Here is a 20,006-nt window from a genome sequence, read left to right on the forward strand (position 1 = left end):
AACCCAATGATATCCCATATACTAAAATTGTCACCAACGGGATAGCATGAGTGGCAAATAAATGACAAATGGCTGAGAAATTAATAAGAAGTAGAACACTAGCGATAAAATGTAAGCCTGGAATTAGAGTTTTTGAAACCTCAGTTGAAATCATATGTATAACAGAATATTTTGGCAAAGGATACTGATATAGTGGCAGTATAAGGTGGATTATTCATATGAAAAACTGTAATTTATTATATATTTTTGAAGTTTCCCATTTTAAAATTTAAAATTATCTGGAAATGTATTAGTTTTCTATTGCTGTTGAAACAAATCACTACAAACTTAGGAACTTAAACCAACATAAACTTACTATCTCAGCTGTGTAGGTCAGAAGTCCAACATAGGTCTCACTGGGCTAACTCAAAGTGTCACAGAACTGTGTTCCTTTATGGAAACTCTAAAGAAAAACTAGGTCTTGCATTTTCTACATCTGGAGTCCACCTATATTCTTTGGCTTCTGGCCTCCTTTTGACATTTTTAAAAGCCAGAGCTATCAACATCAGATAACAGACTTTCACTTTGCCGTCTAGCTTATCTTTGCAGCTATGAAAGGTCCATAAGTTTTAAAAAGTTTGTGATTTGATTGAGCCTGCTTGAATTATCCAGGATAATATTTGCTTCTCAAGATTCTTAATCTTATTAAATTGGCAAAGTCCCCTTTCCTATGCAAAGTAACATATACACAGGTTCTGATGATCAGGGCATAGATATCATTGGAAGACACTATTTTGCCAACCACAGTGGTCATCAAAGCATTCTTTACAAAGAAGGGTGATCCTCAAATGGAGTATTGAGGAATGAGAAAAGAGGAGTTCTGCTTCTGACTGAGATGAAGAGACTGCTTTTACCCTTTCAGCTAAAATAACAACAAAAAGACAAAATGTATTAAACAACAACTTTCAAACATTGGATATCAGGCAGCACAGGGCAGTGATCCCTGAAAGAGAGGAAACAAATAAAGTGAACATTAAGATTGTCCACCTTGCTCTCTGGAGAGAGATTCCAATGAATTTAGGAAAAAAATCCCAGGAGAAACCCAGAGATCTGTTTCAGTTGAGGAGAAGGAGTTGGGAGTGGAGAGGAAGTGGTTATTCCAGGTAGACTATATATCACAGGGAAGATTACCAGAAATGAGAGAACTCCCTAGAGAGAGAACTCCAGAGATCAACAGCGAGTCCCCTGGAGTTGTTCACCAAGCACTAATCAGCACATTTGTGAGAAAACTATCTGAGGCCAGGGAAATAATTACCCAGAAGAAGTAGACAGAATAATTCCCAGAACTTATACAAGGCTCACAGTATTTTCAAACAATACCATTTACAACAGCATAAAAATAGGTAATGCTTAGGGACAAATCTAATAATCTAATAAAATATACGTAATTTCTACACACTAAAAACTGAAAAACACTACTAAGAGAAATAACAGAAGGCCTAAATAAATGGAGATCTATACCATGTTTGTGGATAAGAAGACTCAATATTTTTAAGATGTCACTTCTCTCCAAAATGATCTATAGATATAACACACTTTCAAGAAATATCCCAGAAGCCACTTTTTTTCATAGAAACTGACAAGATTTTTCTACAACTTATATAAAAGTGCAAAGACTTTAGGATAGCCAAAACAAACATTGAAAAAGAATAAATTTGGAGGAGTTACGCTACGTCATTATAAGAGTTAGCATAAAACTACTATAATCAAGATATTGTGTCATTGGCATAAAGATTGACAAACAAATAAATGAAACAGAAAAGAGAGTCCAGAAATAGACTGGCACAGACATGGTCAATAATTTTTGACAAAAATGCCAATAAAATTAAATAGAAGAAACTTACAATTTTCTCAAAAGATGGTGAAAGAACAATTGGATTTTATCTTGCAAAACACACACACACACACACGCAAAACAAAAAACAAGAAAGTGTACAGAAGAGGCAAGATGGCTGACTAGACACAGACAGGAGGAACATCTCCCACCAAGGAATGGGGCATTGGGAAGACTGGTGTACTCTAAGCAGATCATCAGTGGGAAGGCATTGAGAATAGATGGAGTGAATACACAGATGCTGGACTAAAGTAGGAGAAAACTGGGAATGTTGCTACTGTACACCAGGACACATTCCTGGGCCCTAACAACTCCTGGGGAGGGGGTGTGTTGAACAGGCAAGGAGAAACCTGCTCTTGCCATGGGCCTCTGGAATCTTGGCAGGAGGAGACCGCCTGACCATCATGGACACTTAAATTGGCAGTAAGATCTGCTCGGAGAAGTGGTAGGGGAAGAACTCCAGCCAGAGCAGAACCCAGAGTGTTTAGTGTGGGAGCATCTATAGAGGAGCACGGCCAGGGTCACTGCTTTCCCTAGGCTTGACTCACTCCCATAGGAGACATTAGCCCTAGGGGAACTGTCAGGCCGAACTCTACAGAGAAATCTTGCCTATGAGACCGGGCCAGTTCATCCTGATCACTTCTCAGTCTGCTGGACACTCCTAGGGCCCCATCCCAGCCATGCCTGCTTGTGGTTCAGCTCCCAGATACCTCCTAGGGGCCTGCATCATAGTTCCCATGATGGTGGACCACACCTGACTAGCAGAGTGCTCCAGCAGAGCAGCCCCAATGCACATGCACCAGCTAGCCTGCACCCTCCTCCCACTGCAGTCTCCACTGTGCTGCTTTGCCTGCACGCACTTGCCCACAGTCACCCCGCCCCCCACATTGCCAGCATGTATGTGCAAGTACAAACCATGCCTACCCTTCCCTGCCAGTACACATGCGCATCTTCACCCTGCCATGCCACTATTCATGAAGAAAAGAGGACCTGCCCTGCCCTGAATGGCCACTGACACCTACAGGAATGTGCACAGAGAGCACACACAGTCCTGCACCCACCTGAGTCCTGCTCTCATGCTAAACCACCACCTTCATGAATATGCACAGTCACCAGCATGCAGATGGAGTGTCCCCCCCGCCACACTTTCAATACCAGCCACTGCTACAAATGCATGCATGAAGGGCTACTGCTTCTGTGAATACTGGCACAGATGCTATGCTGTTAATGCCAGCTGCTGCTACAAATGCCCACATGGAGTCTGGCACCCTGGTACTTGCTAGCACCCTATTGCAACTGACAAGGGTTCACCCCACCATGCTGCAGATGCAGCTGATACTGCCATGTGCAAACAAGGATGGATCCCACTGCTACCACCTAATATATGCTTTGAGTGGCATCACCAATTGGAATGTTGTGAACAGCAGTCTCGGAGCACTTTGACTTTTCTAGTACAACAGACTGTTAACATCGAGGGGCCAGAGAACAAAGCAGGGCCCAATACCAGTCTCCTAGAGTTAGAACATGAAGTCCTGGAGTACTGAGCTGAACCTTGGCCACTAAAATCTTCCAAAAATGAAGACAGTCAATCTACCTTATATCACAACTCTACCTTTAAGGGCTTCAAATACAATAAAAGAAGAAAAAAAAAATTCAAAAGACAGCAACTTCAAAGATTGAAGGGGCATCAAGTCACAAAGATGAGAGAAAAAAAAAAAAAAAAAAAAAAAAAGCAAGAACTCTGACAACTCAAAAAGTTATGGTGCCATCTTTCCACCAATCAACACCAGTTCTCCAGCAAGGGTTATTAACCAGACTAAAATGGCTGAAATGACAGAAAGATAATTCAGAATATGGATAAGAGTGAAGATAATTAAGATCCAGGAGAACACTAAAATCCACTCTAAGGAAGCTAAGAGTCACAATATAAAGATACAGGAGCTGACAGACAAAATAGCCAATAAAGGAAAAAAATAACCAAACTGATAGAGCTGAAAAATGCTCTACAAGAATTTTATAATGCAACCACAAGCATTATCAGCAGAACAGACCAAGCTGGGGAAATAATTTCAGAGCTTGAAGTCTGACCTTCTGAAATAAGACAGACAAGAATTTTAAAAAGAGAATGAAAAGGAATGAACAAAACTTCCATGAAATATGGAACTGTATAAAGAGTCCAAATCTATGACTCTTGGGCATCTATGAAAGAGATCAGGAGAATGAAAGCAACTTAGAAAACATACTTCAGGATATCATCCATAAGAAGTTCCCCAACCTAGCCAGAGTGGCCAACATTCAAATTCAGGAAATGTAGAAAACCCCTGCAAAATAATTCACAAGATCATCCCCAAGACACAAAAGCATCACATTGCCCAAGCTCAAACTAAAAGAAAAAATGGTAATAGCAACTAGAGAGAAAGACAGGTCACCTACAAAGGGAAGCTCATAAAACTAGCAGTGAACCTCCCAGCAGAAATTGTACAAGCCAGAAGAGATTCAGGGTCAATATTCAACATTAATAAATAAAAGAAATTCCAACCAAGAATTGTGCATCTGGTCAAACTAAGCTTCGTAACAGAATGAAAATAAGGTCCTTTTCAGACAAGCAAATACTGAGGGAACTTGTTACCACCAGACCTGCCTTACAAGAGTTCCGGAAAGAAGCACTAAATGTGGAAAAGAAAGACCATTACCAGCCTCTACAAAAGTACACCTAAGTACACAGACCAGTGACACCATAAAGCAACCATACAAACAAGCCTGCATAAGAACCACCGCATGTTCTCACTCATAGGTGGGAATTGAACAATGACATCACTTGGACTCAGGAACGGGAACATCATACATCGGGGCCTATCATGGGGGGGGAGGGGGGTGGGATTGCATTGGGAATTATACCTGATATAAATGACGAATTGATGGGTGCTGACGAGTTGATGGGTGCAGCACACCAACATGGCAGAAGTATACATATGTAACAAACCTGCACGTTATGCACATGTACCCTAGAACTTAAAGTATAATAAAAAAAAAAAAAAAAAAGAACCAGCTAAGACCATGATGACAAAATCAAATCAACACATAGCCATACTAACCTTATATGTAAACAGCCTAAATGCTCCAAATAAAAGGTACAGAGTGGCAAGCTGGATATAGAAGCAAGATGCCATAGCGTGCTGTCTTCAAGAGACCAATCTCACATGCAATGGCACACATAGACTCAAAATAAAGGGATGGGAAAAAATCTATGAAGCAAATGGAAAGGAGAAAAAAGCAAGAGTTGCAATCCTAATTTCAGACAAATCAGACTTTCAACCAATAGCTATCACTAAAGACAAAGTGAGGATTACAAAATGGTAAAAAATCCAAAATGGTAAAAGATTCAATTCTAAAGCACTACAAAATGGTAAAGCATTCAATTCAATGATAAACTTTACTATCCTAAATATACATGCACCCAACAGAGGAGCACCCAGATTCATAAAGCAAGTTATTAGAGACCTACAAAGAGATGTAGACTCCCACACAATAATATTGTAAGACCTCAACACCCCACTGATAGTATTAGACGGATCATCAAGTCAGAGAATTAACAAAGATATTTAGAAGCTGAACTCAACAGTGAACTAAATGGACTTGATAGAAATCTACAGAACTCTCCACCCTAAAACAACATAATACACATTCTTCTCATTACCAGATGGCACATACTCTAAAATTGATCACACAATTGGGCATAAAATAATCCTCAGCAAATGCAAAAGAACCAAAATCCTACCAACCACTCCTTTGGATCACAATGCAATATAATTAGAAATCAAGATTAAAAGAATCACTCAAAACAATACAATTACCTTGAAATTAAAGAACCTGCTACTGAACTTTTGGGTAAATCATGAAATTAAGGCAGAAATCAAGAAGTTCTTTGAAATTAATGAGAACAAAGATAGAACATCCCAGAATTTCTGGGACACAGCTAAGGCAGTGTTGAGGGAAATTTATAGCACTAAATGCCCACATCAAAAAGTTAGAAACATCTCAAACTAACAATCTAACACAACAAAAAGAAGTAGAGAAGCAGGAGCAAACCAAACCAAAAGCTAGCAGAAGACAAGAAATGAACAAAATCAGAGTTGAACTGAAGGAGATTGAGACATTAAAAAAAATTCAAAAGATCAATAAATCCAGGAGGTAGTTTTCTGAAAAAAATTGATACAATAGACCATTAGCTAGACTAATAAAGAGGAAAACAGAGAGGATCCAAATAAACACAACCAGAAATGACAAAGGAGATATTACCACTAACCCCACAGAAGTACAAACAACTAAGAGAAAATGTTGTGAACACCTCTATGCACACAAACTAGAAAATCTAGAAGAAACAGATAAGTTCCTAGACACATACACCCTCCCAAGACTGAACCAGGAAGAAACTGAATCTCTTAATAGACCAATAACGAGCTCCAAAATTGAATCAGTAATAAATAGCCTACCAACCAAAGTAAAAAAAAAAAAAAAAAGCCCAGGACTAGAAGAAATTCATAGCTGAATTCTACCAGATGTGTAAAAACGATCTGAAAGACCTGGTACCATTCCTACTGAAGATATTTCAAAAAACTGAGGAGGAGGGACTCCTCCTTAACTCATTCTATGAGGCCAGCATCATCCTGATACCAAACCATGGAAGAGACACACGCATAAAAAGAAAACTTCAGGCCAATATTCTGGATGAACACTGATGTAAAAATCTTCAAGGAAATACTAGAAAACTGAATCCAGTAGCACATGAAAAGGCTAATACACCATGAACACGTACTCTTTATTCCTGGGATGCAACCTTGGTTCAACATATGCAAATCCATAAACATGATTCATCACATAAACAGAACTAAAGACAAAACCACATGATTATATTAATAGATGCAGAAAAATATTTCAATGTAACTCAACAACAATTCACGTTAGAAACTCTCAATAAATTAGGTACTGAAGGAATATGTCTCAAAATAATAAAAGCCATCTATGACATACCCATAGCCAACATCATACTTACTGGGCAGAAGCTAGAAGAATTCCTCTTAAAAAGTGGCACTAGACAAGGATGCCTTCTCTCACCATGCTGATTTAACATAATATTGGAAATCCTGGCCAGAGCACTTAGGCAGGTGAAGGAAATAAAGAGCACCCAAATAGGAAGAGAGGAAGTCAAAATATCCCTGTTTCCTGATCATACAATTCTGTACCTAGAAAACCCCATAGTCTCTTGCCCAAAAACTCCTTGTTCTGATACACAACTTCAGCAAAGTTTCAAGATACAAAACCAATGTACAAAAATAAGTAGCATTCCTATGCACCAACAACATCCAGGCCAAGAGCCAAAATCAGGAATGCAATCCCATTCACATTAGCCACAATAAGAAGACACTACCTGGAAATATAGCTAACCAAGTGGTAGCCCCTACAATGAGAATTACAAAATACTACTGAAAGAAATAAGAGAGATAACACAAAAAAAAACGGAGAAACATTCCATGTTCATGAATAGAAACAATCAGTATTTTCAAATGGCCATACTACCCAAAGTAATTTACAGATTTAGTGCTATTCCTATCAAACTGCCAATGACATTCTTCACAGAACTAGAAAAAAATTATTCTAAAATTCATTTGGAACCAAAAAAAGCTTGAATGAACAAGACAACCTTAAGCAGAAGAAAGAAAGCTGGAGACATCATGCTACCTCACTTCAAACTATGCTACAGGGTTACAGTAACTAAAACAGCATGGCACAGGTACAAAAAAAGATACACAGACCAGTGGAACAGAATAGAGAACCCAGAAATAAGGCCACACACCTACAATCATCTTATCTTAGATAAAGTTGACCAAGCAATGGAGAAAAGACTCCCTCTTCCATAAATGGTGCTGGGATAACTGGCTAGCCATATGCAGAAGATTGAAACTGGACCTCTTTCTTATACCATATACAAAAACCAACTCAGTATGAATTAAATACTTAAATATAAAACCCAAAACTATAAAAACCCTGGAAGACAACCTCAGCAGTACCATTCTGGACATAGGAAAGGGGAAAGATTTTATGGTGAAGATGCCGAAAGCAATTGCAGCAAAAGCAAAAATTGACAAATGGGATCTTATTGAACTAAAGAACTTCTGCATAGCAAAAGAAATGATCAAGAGAGTAAACAGACAACCTACAGAACTGGCAAAAATATTTGCAAACTATTCATCTGGCAAGGTCTAATATCCAGTATCTATAAGGAACTTAAACAACATTACAAGAAAAAAACAAAAAACAAAACACACGCAACCCCATTAAAAGTGGGAAAACAACATGAACAGACACATTGCAAGAGAAGACATACATGCAGCCAACAAGCATATGAAAAAAACCCAACTAACACTGATCATTAGATAAATGAAAATCAAATCCACAATGAAATACTATCTCATATCAGTCACAATGGCTATTACTAAAATTAAAAAATAACAGATGCTGAGAAGGTTACGAAAAATACACTTTTGGTGGGGGCATACATTAGTTCAACCATTGAGGAAAACGGTATGGCAATTCCTCAAAGACCTAAAAACAGAACTACCATTTGACCCAGCAATCCCGTTACTGGGTATATACCCAAAGGATTATAAATTCTTCTATCATAAAGACAGACGCACATGTATGTTCATTGCAGCACTATTCACAATAGCAAAGACATGGAAAATCTAAATGGCCGTCAATGGTAGTCTGGATAAAGAAAACGTGGTACATATATATGATGGAACAGATACTTCACCATCAAGGAAATATGGATGGTAAATAAACATATGGTAATATACTCAACATACTTTGTTGAAAAATGCAAATGAAAACCATAATAAGGTACTATTACATGCCATGTAAAATGTTTACAATTAAAAAGAATAAACATTTCAAGTATCAGTAAGAAGATAGAGCAGTTCTACATTTATTTACTATTATTTGGGACCAAATTGTTACAATCATTTTAGAAGAGTTTGGTAGTTTGTTAAAAAGTTAAACATATTCCTAACAAATGACCCAGACATTCCACTCTTAGGCCTTTACCCCAGATAAATAAAAGCACATGTTCGCACAAAGATTTGAATGTATTATTCATAGCAGTTTCATTTATAATTGCCCTAAACAGGAAACAATATAATATTCATTAGTAGATGAATAAACAAATTGTGGCATAACGTATAATGTAATACATTCAGCCTTTTATTCCTTTTGGTGCCACCAGTAACTCGTTCTCTTTCATTTTGCATTATTTTTCTTTAGGTTGCTTTTTCACAGGACAGTATATAGGCCCATAATTGAAAGGACACAAAAATTGAGGGTGCATTTATACACTCACAGATAATTGAGAAACAATTTCACTGATCCTAATATACCCATGCTCACTGTAGAAAAAATATAAAATAAGAAAAGAATCATGTACACAATATCAGCACAATATCAGGTCCAAAAGAATTGCTATTATTTGCATTTTACATGGTTCATTCTGTTATTCAATGTTTATTTCTGTTGTTTTTGTTTATATTAAGTTATCAGAATCATTAATATTATCCCATAAGTATTTCCCATATCAATTCACCAACTTTTCTTCATCTAGACACTGACAAAAGTGATGGTAAGGAGGGGCCAAAAGTGCTCCATACAATTCTAGTGAGATTACTACTCCATCTTTCCGTGTATACTCTCCAACTCACTGAAATCAATTAGCTAGGAATCCAGCCTCAGTTAATAGATACAAGTAGAGTGCATACTTTTCTATGAGGAACCCTCAGGGCATATGTAGGGGAGAAAAAATAATATATTTTCCCTACCCATTGCATGATTCATGGCTGGCACTCCTATAACAAAAGACAGATTAATGAGAAAAAAGCACAAAAATTATTTAATCAGTTTCACATGACACAGGACCCTTCAGTAATGAAGACTCAAAGACCCAGGAAAAAAGTATTTTTACACTAAGTCTGCTGAAAGAAGTGGGTAGTTACAGAGAACATGATTAAACAAAAAAGGTAATAAACTGTGAGAAACTCAGCAAGGCTTGTTTGTTTAGATTCTTCTCGGTCTCTCTGTCTGCATTCCTTTCCTCCGAGTATAGGTTAGGATGCCTATTACATGAGGATCTTATGACCTACTTTCAGAGGACGTAGGTCAGTGAGTGATGTTCCTTGCTTTTATAGCTTGCTTTGGTTGCAGGGTAAGGGGGAATGAGTGGGGGAGAAGAGGAAGTCAGAGAGACCTTCTTGCTGCTGAAGCTCTCCTTTCTTCTTTAACTAATAAATACTCAACTTGCCAAGGCACCATACTTTAGGGTATAATGTTCTGAGTACGATACTTTAGGGTATCATGTTGAGAATGTAAAGGTTTCCTGGCTTCTTCCACAGTCCACAGCATTTTCTATATCCTGCTAATCTCAGGTATCTCAAAAGGTCTATGCGTCAGTTCTGGGCACTTTACCCAATGAATTCTACAAATTTTCCAATCAAATTAGGACTCACAGTCTGTCATCACCAAAATCGTCTACATCCTCCTGCTCTCCTCTAGATGTTCTCCTAACCCTGCTTTAATTCAACCTGGACTCATCTCTGAGGCATTACTGTTCTACATTACTTTCAAGCGGGTCTGATTTTTTTTCTGTCTTATCCTACATAGCCCTGGACTTTTAGGGTCTCACAGCCAGACACATCTGGATCATATTCCCACTTTGTTCCCTAAAGAAAATATCACTTATATCCCTTCCTTTGAGGCCTTTACCATTAAGTTCTACCACCCAAACCCTCTGTATTGAAAGTCATTTATTAATTAAGTGGACCGTAAATACCACCTGGCTATCCTATTCGTACTTCAATTGTCTATCCACATTTTCACTCTCTAAAAAGTTATTTAACATCTCTTCTGAAGTGTCCAGCACCCCTTCCTTTTCTAGACACACAGCTGTCAATCTTATTTCTTATCACACAAGAAAACAGAAACAATCACAAGAGATGTTCATCCTTTTCTCATTATAAAATTTACCAACCATATGAACCTACGTGTTCGACCTTTTCCTTCTGTTGTACTAGGTTAACTGTCCCAGATCCAATCTAAGGTCAACCCCTAGGCTATGCCCATCTCCTCTCACCTATTCAAGGACATTACTTATGCAATTAACCTCTATTTCTAAAAATATCAATTTTCCTTCCATACAGCAGTCCTATCAACTAACATGGTGCAATGTCTTTCTTCTTAAAGAAACAAACATACAACTCTTCCTTGACCTATTATTACCTTCCACCCTGTGATCCCCCCTATAACAAAACAAATACATTGAGGCATTTTTATTTGTTTTCTCCAATTGTTCAGCTTGTCTTTCTTCCTCCAACCACTCCAGTTAGGCTTTTGCAATTATCACTCCCAGTGAAAGAATTATAAGGTCAACAATGGTCTCGATGTTGCCAAATCCAAGTGTCAATCCATATTTTACTCAGCTGCTCCACAGCATTTGACATGGTTGATCATGGCCTCCTACTTAAAATTATTAGGTTGGTGCAAAAGTAATTGTGCTTTTGCCATTACTTGTGTTGCTTACTTCCCAGATTCCTCATTGTTTTCCCATCTCGGTAATTGCAACTTCAGAATCATTTTTTTGTTGTTGTTTATTTCTATCTTCTCACTAATCTCTTAACATTGAAGTTCCCAGGGGTCAACTGTTGAGCCTCTTCTGTATCCAATTTACTCTTTAGTTCATCTCATTCAGTGCCCCAGGCTTTATATACCAACCTGATGACCCATAAGTATTTTATCTCTTGCTGAAACGGGAGAGTTCCCTGATCCCCACCTACCTTGCAGAATGTGTGATGGGGTGTGGCTCATCTGTTCTGTTGCTGCACACTCAAACCCCTTATGGGAGGGGAACCATGCAGATGGGCAAGTACAAGTGCCTTTGGGATCTGGCCCCACAGTAGTATCTAGGGGTGGTTGCCTTCAACTCTCAAAGCCACAGTGAGTGTGTTACAGTCCTCTTTTAGCTCTGCTGTCCACAGACGGCTTAAGCATTAACCAGGTCAGTGCTCTCTTGGTACCCAGGTATTGTGGGAAGTCAGGGACCCTGAACAGAGGGACCGGCTGGAGCCACAGCAGAGGAACATAAATTGTGAAGATTTCATTTTAATGCGGACATATATCAGTTCCCAAAATTAATACTTTTATAATTTCTTATGCCTGTCTTTATTGCAATCTCTGAACATAAATTGTGAAGATTCCATTTTAATATGGACATTTATCAGTTCCCAAAATTAATACTTTTGTAATTTCTTATGCCGGTCTTTAATCTCTTAATCCTGTTATCTTCATAAGCTGAGAATGTACGCCACCTCAGGACCACTATTGTGTTATCTGTACAAATTGATTGTAAAATATGTGTGTTTAAACAGTATGAAATCAGTGCATGCTGAAAAAGAAGAAAATAACAGCTACTTTCAGGGAAAAAGGGAAGATAATCCTAAGGTCTGACTGCCTATGGGGTCAGGCAGAATAGAGCCATATTTTTCTTCTTGCAGAGAGCCTATAAATGGATGTGCAAGTAGGGAAGATATCGCTGAATGCTTTTCCTAGCAAGGAATATTAATAATTAAGACCCTGGGAAAGGAATGCATTACTGGGGGGAGGTCTATAAATGGCTGCTCTGGGAGTGTCTGTCTTATGTGGTTGAGATAAGGACTGAAATACGTCCTGGTCTCCTGCAGTACCCTCAGGCTTATTAGGGTGGGGAAAAAACCCCACCCTGGTGAATTTGAGGTCAGACAAGTTCTCTGCTTTTGAACCCTGTTTTATGTTGTTTAAGATGTTTATCAAGACAATACATGCACAGCTGAACATAGACCCTTATCAGGAGTTTTTGATTTCACCCTTTGCCTTGTGATCTTTGCTTTGCCCTTTGACTTGTGAACTATATTGGCCTCAGAAGCATGTGATCTTTGTTGTCCTTTTTGCCCTTTGAAGCATATGATCTTTGTGACCTGTTCTTACACCCCCTCCCCTTTTGAAATCCTTAAAAAAAACTTGCTGGTTTTGCAGCTCAGGTGGGCATCATGGTCCTACCAATATGTGATATCACCCTTGGAGTCCCAGCTGTAAAATTTCTCTCTTTGTACTCTTTCTCTTTATTTCTCAACCGGCTGACCCTTAGGGAATACAGAAAGAACCTACATTGAAATATTGGGGGTGGGTTCCCCCAATACCCAGGTCCTTGTCCAGTATTCAGAAAGAATCAGGACACGCAGAAAAACTGAAGGATGGTAAATGCAGGGAATTTTATTGCTTGATGGAGGTGGCTTTCAGAGGGATAGATGGGGAGCTGGAAAGGGGATGAAGTAGGAAAACGATCTCTTGGAGTTCAACCATCCTGCAGCCAATGTCCTCTCCAACCATCCCCAGCTGAACCCCTCTCAGTGTTCAGACACTCATTCTCCTCTCTCCTTCTCTGCCACTCTGTTGCTCTTCTGTCCTCTGTTCTTCTGCTTGTGGAGGCTGGATTTTGGGGGTTATATGGGTACAGGGTGGGGAGCATGGCAGGCCAAAAGGCAACATTTGAGTGCAAAAACAGGAGTGTCTGTTCCCATTTAGGGCCACAGGTTTCCAGGCGTGAGACTGGGGCCTTTGCCAGTGAACCACCCTCTTTTACCCAGTATTTCCCTACTTCCTATCCATATCATTGCCTAATCTCCAGATTCATATATGTACATACCTAGTATCTAGAAAATACATATTAAATGATAGGTTCTCAATAAATATTTGTTTAAGGTGTAAATCACAAATAAATATCACTAAAATTACTTAAAGCATAGTTTTAGTCATTACTCATTTTCTTTTTCTATTCTTTTTTATTTTTTAAATTTTTTAGACAGGCTCTTGCTCTGTCACCCAGGCTGAAGTGCAGTGGCACATTCTTAGCTCACTGCGGCTTTGACTTCCTGGGCTTAGGTGATCCTCTCACCTCAGCCTCCCTAGTAGCTGGGACTACAGTGCACGCTATCACACCTGGCTAATTTTTGTTTTTTTGTTTTTTGCTTTTTTTTTTGTAGACATGGTTTCTCCATGTTGTCAGGCTGGTCTCCAACTCCTGGGCTGAGATTATCCACCTGTCTCGGCCTCTCAAAGTGCTGGAATTACAGGCATGAGCCACTGTGCCTGTCCATTGATAATTTTCTAACATAAGTCTATAGTTTTCATATATAATATTGAGAATTTAGTTTCTAAATTTTCTGTAATCAATAATGTTGGATTCTAATTCTCTCCAGCAGCCAAGCGGCTATGGCTTCTTACTTGACGCTTTTATTGTTGTTGCTTCATTTTTTTTCAAGTCTCTTGCTTATGTGAATGATGGGAAGAATGCCTGTGTCATGTGAGAAAGATGCACACTAAGTGAGATAATGCGAAGCACTTGTCATATGCCCAACATTGTGATAGGGGCCCAAAAATAATACTGTATTTGTGCATGAATCCTTGAAAACATCAAGGATTCTTACCTCAGGTTGGATTCCTAGAACTTTAATTACACCGTTGGGGCATATGAATATTTGTATTGCCACCAACACGTATTGCTACCAACACGTATTGCCAAGTGGTCTTTCAAAAAGGCTGTACTAATGTATACTTGCATTAACACTCTGTGAGAGTACCTGCTTTGTGATACTTTCACAAGAACTATTATCAGTTTACAGAAATTGAATTAGCAACATTTAACTACTGATATAATATAAGCACATACTTCTTGTATTAGATGTAATCCTAATACGGTAACAACTTGTCATATTACTTAAATTGATTTTGCCTTAGTTTCTCCATCTGTGAAATGGAGATAAATTTGGGGATTGTAAAGGGAGATATATAATTGGACCAATCAACAAGCATAGTTGTTTTTGAAAAGATAGAATGCTATGGGGCCATGTGATTTTACCACATGATATACTTAGAATATCCCAATCAAAATCAAGTGTGCATTGAAAGAAAGCTGTGAGCACAATTTAGCTGATAAAAGCTGTCAGGAAGGCATACTTGTTTCTTTTCAGAGCAGCTGGCTTGTCTGAATTGCTTAAGCCGTACAGTAGCCTTGCAATTATGATGTGTATGTCTGTGCACTTTATCCTTACAAAATCATCTCCATGTTCATCTGCTTAGTCATTAAGTTTTATGGTGGAAATTGAATGCCTAATGAAATTGCAGATTTCAACTGTTTTATGGCCACTAACAAAATCTCATTTACCACAGAGTAGCTATGAAAAGATGTGAATGACAGATGAAAGTATAGAGCATTATAATAAATGGAAGAGGGAAATTAGTTCCAAGGATACACAAAGAAACAAAACTGAAGCCATTTTTTACCATTTCCTCCACCATTCTTTCATCTCTTCATTCATTCATTCATTTACCCATTCAACAATCATTACTAAACACCAACTGAAGTGACCAGGACATCATTTCTTTCTACAAAAATCCTGTAATGTAGATGTGGAAACTAATAGGGTCATAGGCAAATGAAAGCAGCTACACTACTTACAACAATACTTTTGTGTGATGGCTTTAAAGGAAATGGTGATGGTGGAGTAGAAATTCTCAGGTATGTGAATCAAAAGGAGCATGAGACAGTGGGTAATTCTCATAGGATTTAAAGTTGTGTGCTGCATTAATTAAGTTTAGTGGCTTCCATCTAGGCTGGAATAATGAATAGATCAACATCCTGAAAGACATATGTTCTTGGCCAATTTACATCATTTGAACATTAATTTTTATAGGCTCCCTTTTTTATCTCTCTTTCTGTGATGTGGGTGTGCATGTGTGTCTGTCTGTCACTTTGTCTTTCTATCTCTAATAAATGAAAAGACACAAAAGACTGTAAACTGACAGGTTTGATATTGGCTGTCAATAAAAGGACTAACATGAAACAGGGAGCTTGTGCTCATGTAAAAAAATCTGGACTTCAGTCAGAATGCAAAAGCATTCACTAAGAGATTACATCAGATTAACTATTTTGCTTTGTCTTCACAAATTTACTTGGTTTTGGAATTTTCATGGACAATGGGCATGTCATTACGTTGGTTCCACAAATTTTGTGACAAAGTACTTTTGGAGAGAAGAAAACATGCACTTAGGGGGATTCTCAGATTGTGACACAACTACATACGCAATGTTGATGCGTCCACAAAATTAGCAATGGATAGGCAACAATGACACAAGCTGGAAGGCATGTCTAGTTGTTTCACAAGCCTTGTCTTAGTCAACAAATTCTTACCAACAATTCTGACATAATGAATGGTGGCAATGAAACAGGAGAGCTTCCCGATACCCCTCACAGGATGTGTGACAGGGGTGTGGCTCACCTGGCCACTGTGCTGCATGCTCAAATCCCTTATGGAAGGGGAGAGCACACAGATGGGCATGTGCAGGAGCCAGGGTGAGTGCCCCTGGGTTCTAGCCCCATGGCAATGTCAAGGGGTGGGTGCTTGCAACTCTAGAAGCCGAATTGGTTGTGTGTCACAGTGCACTCTTTTAACCTTGCCGTCCACAGACAGCTTAAGTGTTAAACTGCTCAGTGGATCCGCTGTCTTTTCATAAGGGCAGAGGGGCAGTGTGACAGCTTTCTATATCTTGAGCTCTTTTCCAGTGTCCAGGAAAAATCAGGTCACATATGGTCTTGAAGGATGAATATGGGTGTTTTATTGAGTGGTGGAAGTGGTTCTCAGTAGGAAGGACAGGGAGCTGGGAAGGGGATGGAGTGGGAAGATGATCTTCCCCCTAAGCTTGGCCATCCAGTGTGGCTGATCTCCTCTCTGAATGCTCCCAGCTGAACTCCTCTCAGCATTCAGATGCTCCTTCCCTTCTCTCTCTCACACCATTCTGCCATTCTTCTGCTCTTCTGCTCATCTCCTCATCTGCTCGTGTACTCGTGTTTTCATGGAACCTGGGGTTTGGGATTTATATGGATACGGGATAGAGGGGCATGGCCAGCCAACCTCCTTGTCCCCTGGCTTCTGGTTGATATCAGCCAATGAGCAACAGCAGCAGGGCAAGAGTGGGATTGACGTGTTCACTTCCTTACATCCCTGCCATCAGGGTGTACCTGAGCTGGCTACATTCTTCTACTAAAGTCCACAGTTCCTGTTGGGGTTGAGGGGCTGGTAATCACTCAGGCAACTACTCAGGTAACCACTCCCTTGCCTTGCTCCTTCAGGCCTAGTTATGGTAACGTCTCTGGCAAGCAGCACTCTCCTCTGTAGGTTCCCCTTATCTCTGCCCTCATCTTTGTAAATATCCCTCATTACCCTCTTCTCACATATTCCATTTGAGTGTGCCTGCTCCTTCCAGGCTACTTGTTTGGAAACCCCAGAGTAACCTGCAACTTGCTTTCTTCTTAGTGTTCCACATATAATTAGTTGCCAAGCTCTCTCTATTCTACCCCTCCTCCATGGCATCAAATCCATCCTTTTTTCATGCCTATTAGCACAGTGCTAGTGCTAGTGCTAGTTCACATGAACTTTGACATTAAACGATGTGATCACATGTAAAAGCAACATATAAATTATAAATGTCATTTCAGTATTACTTATAGTTACTATTATTATTGCTACAGCCCCTGAACTCTCCTTTTGGTTTTCTAGCCTCAGTATATACCACACAGAGCCAACAGTCTTTCTAAAACCAAATCTAATTATATCACTTTCCTACTCTAAAGTCTTTAGTGGCTTCCAAGGGTCTAGCATAACCCTAAGTTCCTTTGCATGCTTTCAAGCCCCAACCATCTGGCTCGAGTATATAATCCTTCTCATCTTGTGCTCTATTCTATCCATGGGCCCTTAGCTTCCTCATACCACTTCATGCCCCAAAATGTCCTGAATTATCCATCCCTGCATCCTTGCTATATGATATTCCCCTGGTCTACAATATCATTTATATAGTGGTCCCACATTGGTCAAATTCTATTCAACATTCATGACCTTTAACTTCAAACGCCACCTTCTCCACAACATTTTTTTCTGACCCTATGGGGGAAAGAAACTCTGCCTTTTCTACACTCCCCCAGATCTTGTTCATGTTCCACTAAGGTATATAGTAGCACCTTGCGTTGTGTTTACTTACAAAATGACTATTCCCCAGAGTCATTTTATACTCCTGGGAAGAAATCATTCGGCCTCCCCCACTTACTTAATATTCATCCCTTCAGTGTTTAGCTCATATTGAGGGCTTGAAAATGATTGGTAAAGGGAACTGGATGATGACATATGATTAGAAGATAATTTTATCAAATTCATGTACCAAACAAAGCTATCATGAAAAGTTATTATGAAGGTTGACAGAATCAAGTTTCCAGATCATTTCGATTGATAGAATAGCTATGATGAAGATAACAAAACAGATATTAAAGGAGATAAAGATATTACTCATAAATGCATAAATGAAGATCTAGTGAGTCCTAATTGAGCAGCAGTTTGAATTATAATTCTGGATTTTTTTCATGGGCCATAATGAAAACATGGAATAATAAATGCAACCAAAATGTAAAGGTAAATTTCATATCAAGTTTTAATAAATAATAGAATTTTAGAGTAAAAGGAATGAGGGCTGTATTTTAGTCTGTGAAGTTTAGAATATACCAGATAAGATACACATATTTTAAACAGGGCTCTGACAAATTAGTAAGAGTCTGCTAGTGAGAGTCTACACAAGTTAACCAGGATATTTTGCCAGAAACAAGGAAGACTTTGAAGTAAAGCCAATCAGTGCCCTCACCCAACATGTAAAGCTGATTCATCTTTGTAGTTTCCAAGACTCAAAATGACAGCAAATAGGCAGAAGTTGTAGGTAGAAAGTGGTCAAGTAAATATGAAAAAAAGAGTATATTTACAATCAGAGCTATTTCTTATAAAATCCTAAGCTCCTGGTTACTATAATTGTTTAAATAGAAGCTAAGCAGTCCTACATCAGTGATGAAGTGAAAGGAATTTCCACATTGGGAGGAAAAAAGGAATAGACCACTTTCCAAAGTCACTCCCTGGTAAATTTGCCACCAACACAACTTAAAATGTCTCAATTCCTTTTTGCAAAACCTAATCTGGCTCCATGTTCTCCACTGCTTCATTTATAAACTGCTTCTCAATGATTTTTATAGTCATACCTAGAGTACATATTACACATATTCTTAATTCTAAATTATTCTCAGGAATTGCCTCTAAAAGTATAATATCTGTCAGTATATGCCTCTAAAAGTATAAGATCTGTCTCATGCCTTAGTTACATACCAAGATCTTGTGGTTAACACTGGTAAAATAACAAGATTTTTAAGGTTTGCTTTTCTCAAGATAACAGTCATCAGTCTACGGGGTTCAAAGAGAAACATTTTGTGTGAAGACTGGAAATTTTCTACCTTCTAGGGTCTCCCTATGATATTTTTTACATGAGGTAAAGATCATTCATCATTCATTTAATAAATATTTATCGCTAAGTAAAAGTACTTATGGATTTGGTTATAAAGATAGGGTGCCACTTCTCATTGTGCTTAAATATGAGAGGTCTTCAAATGGATTATGAAAAATGTATAGTATGAAAAAACTACATAGATTTTCATTTTTTTTGGTACCAAAATGATCTTGTACTATCTTGTTATAACATGTCTGAACAGAGTCTAGTTTGAGGCACTAAGAAGGATGAGACATGAGTTTGAGAAGTGCCTCTATCAGAAAAAAACATAAATACTACTACAATTTGAAGCAAGAACAAACATCAAATGTGTGGTGAAGCTTAGGTGGAAGAATGGTGAAGTCACTGATGCCTTATGAAAAGTTTTGGGGACAATGTTCCAAAGAAATAAACAGTTTCCAAATGGATAACTTATTTTAAGAAGGGACAAGTGGATGCTGAAGATGAAGACTGTGGCAGCACACCATCCACATCAATTGCAAGGAAAAAATTAATCTTGCTCATGCCTTCATTGAAGAGGATAAACAACAGCAGAAAACAGTCAACATCATAGGCATTTCAGGTGGTTCAGCTTGCACAATTCTGACAAATTAAAGTTGAGCAAAATTTCCATGTGATGGATGCCATA

Source organism: Piliocolobus tephrosceles, chromosome 18 (genome assembly GCF_002776525.5).
Source record: "Piliocolobus tephrosceles isolate RC106 chromosome 18, ASM277652v3, whole genome shotgun sequence".
NCBI lineage: Eukaryota > Metazoa > Chordata > Mammalia > Primates > Cercopithecidae > Piliocolobus > Piliocolobus tephrosceles.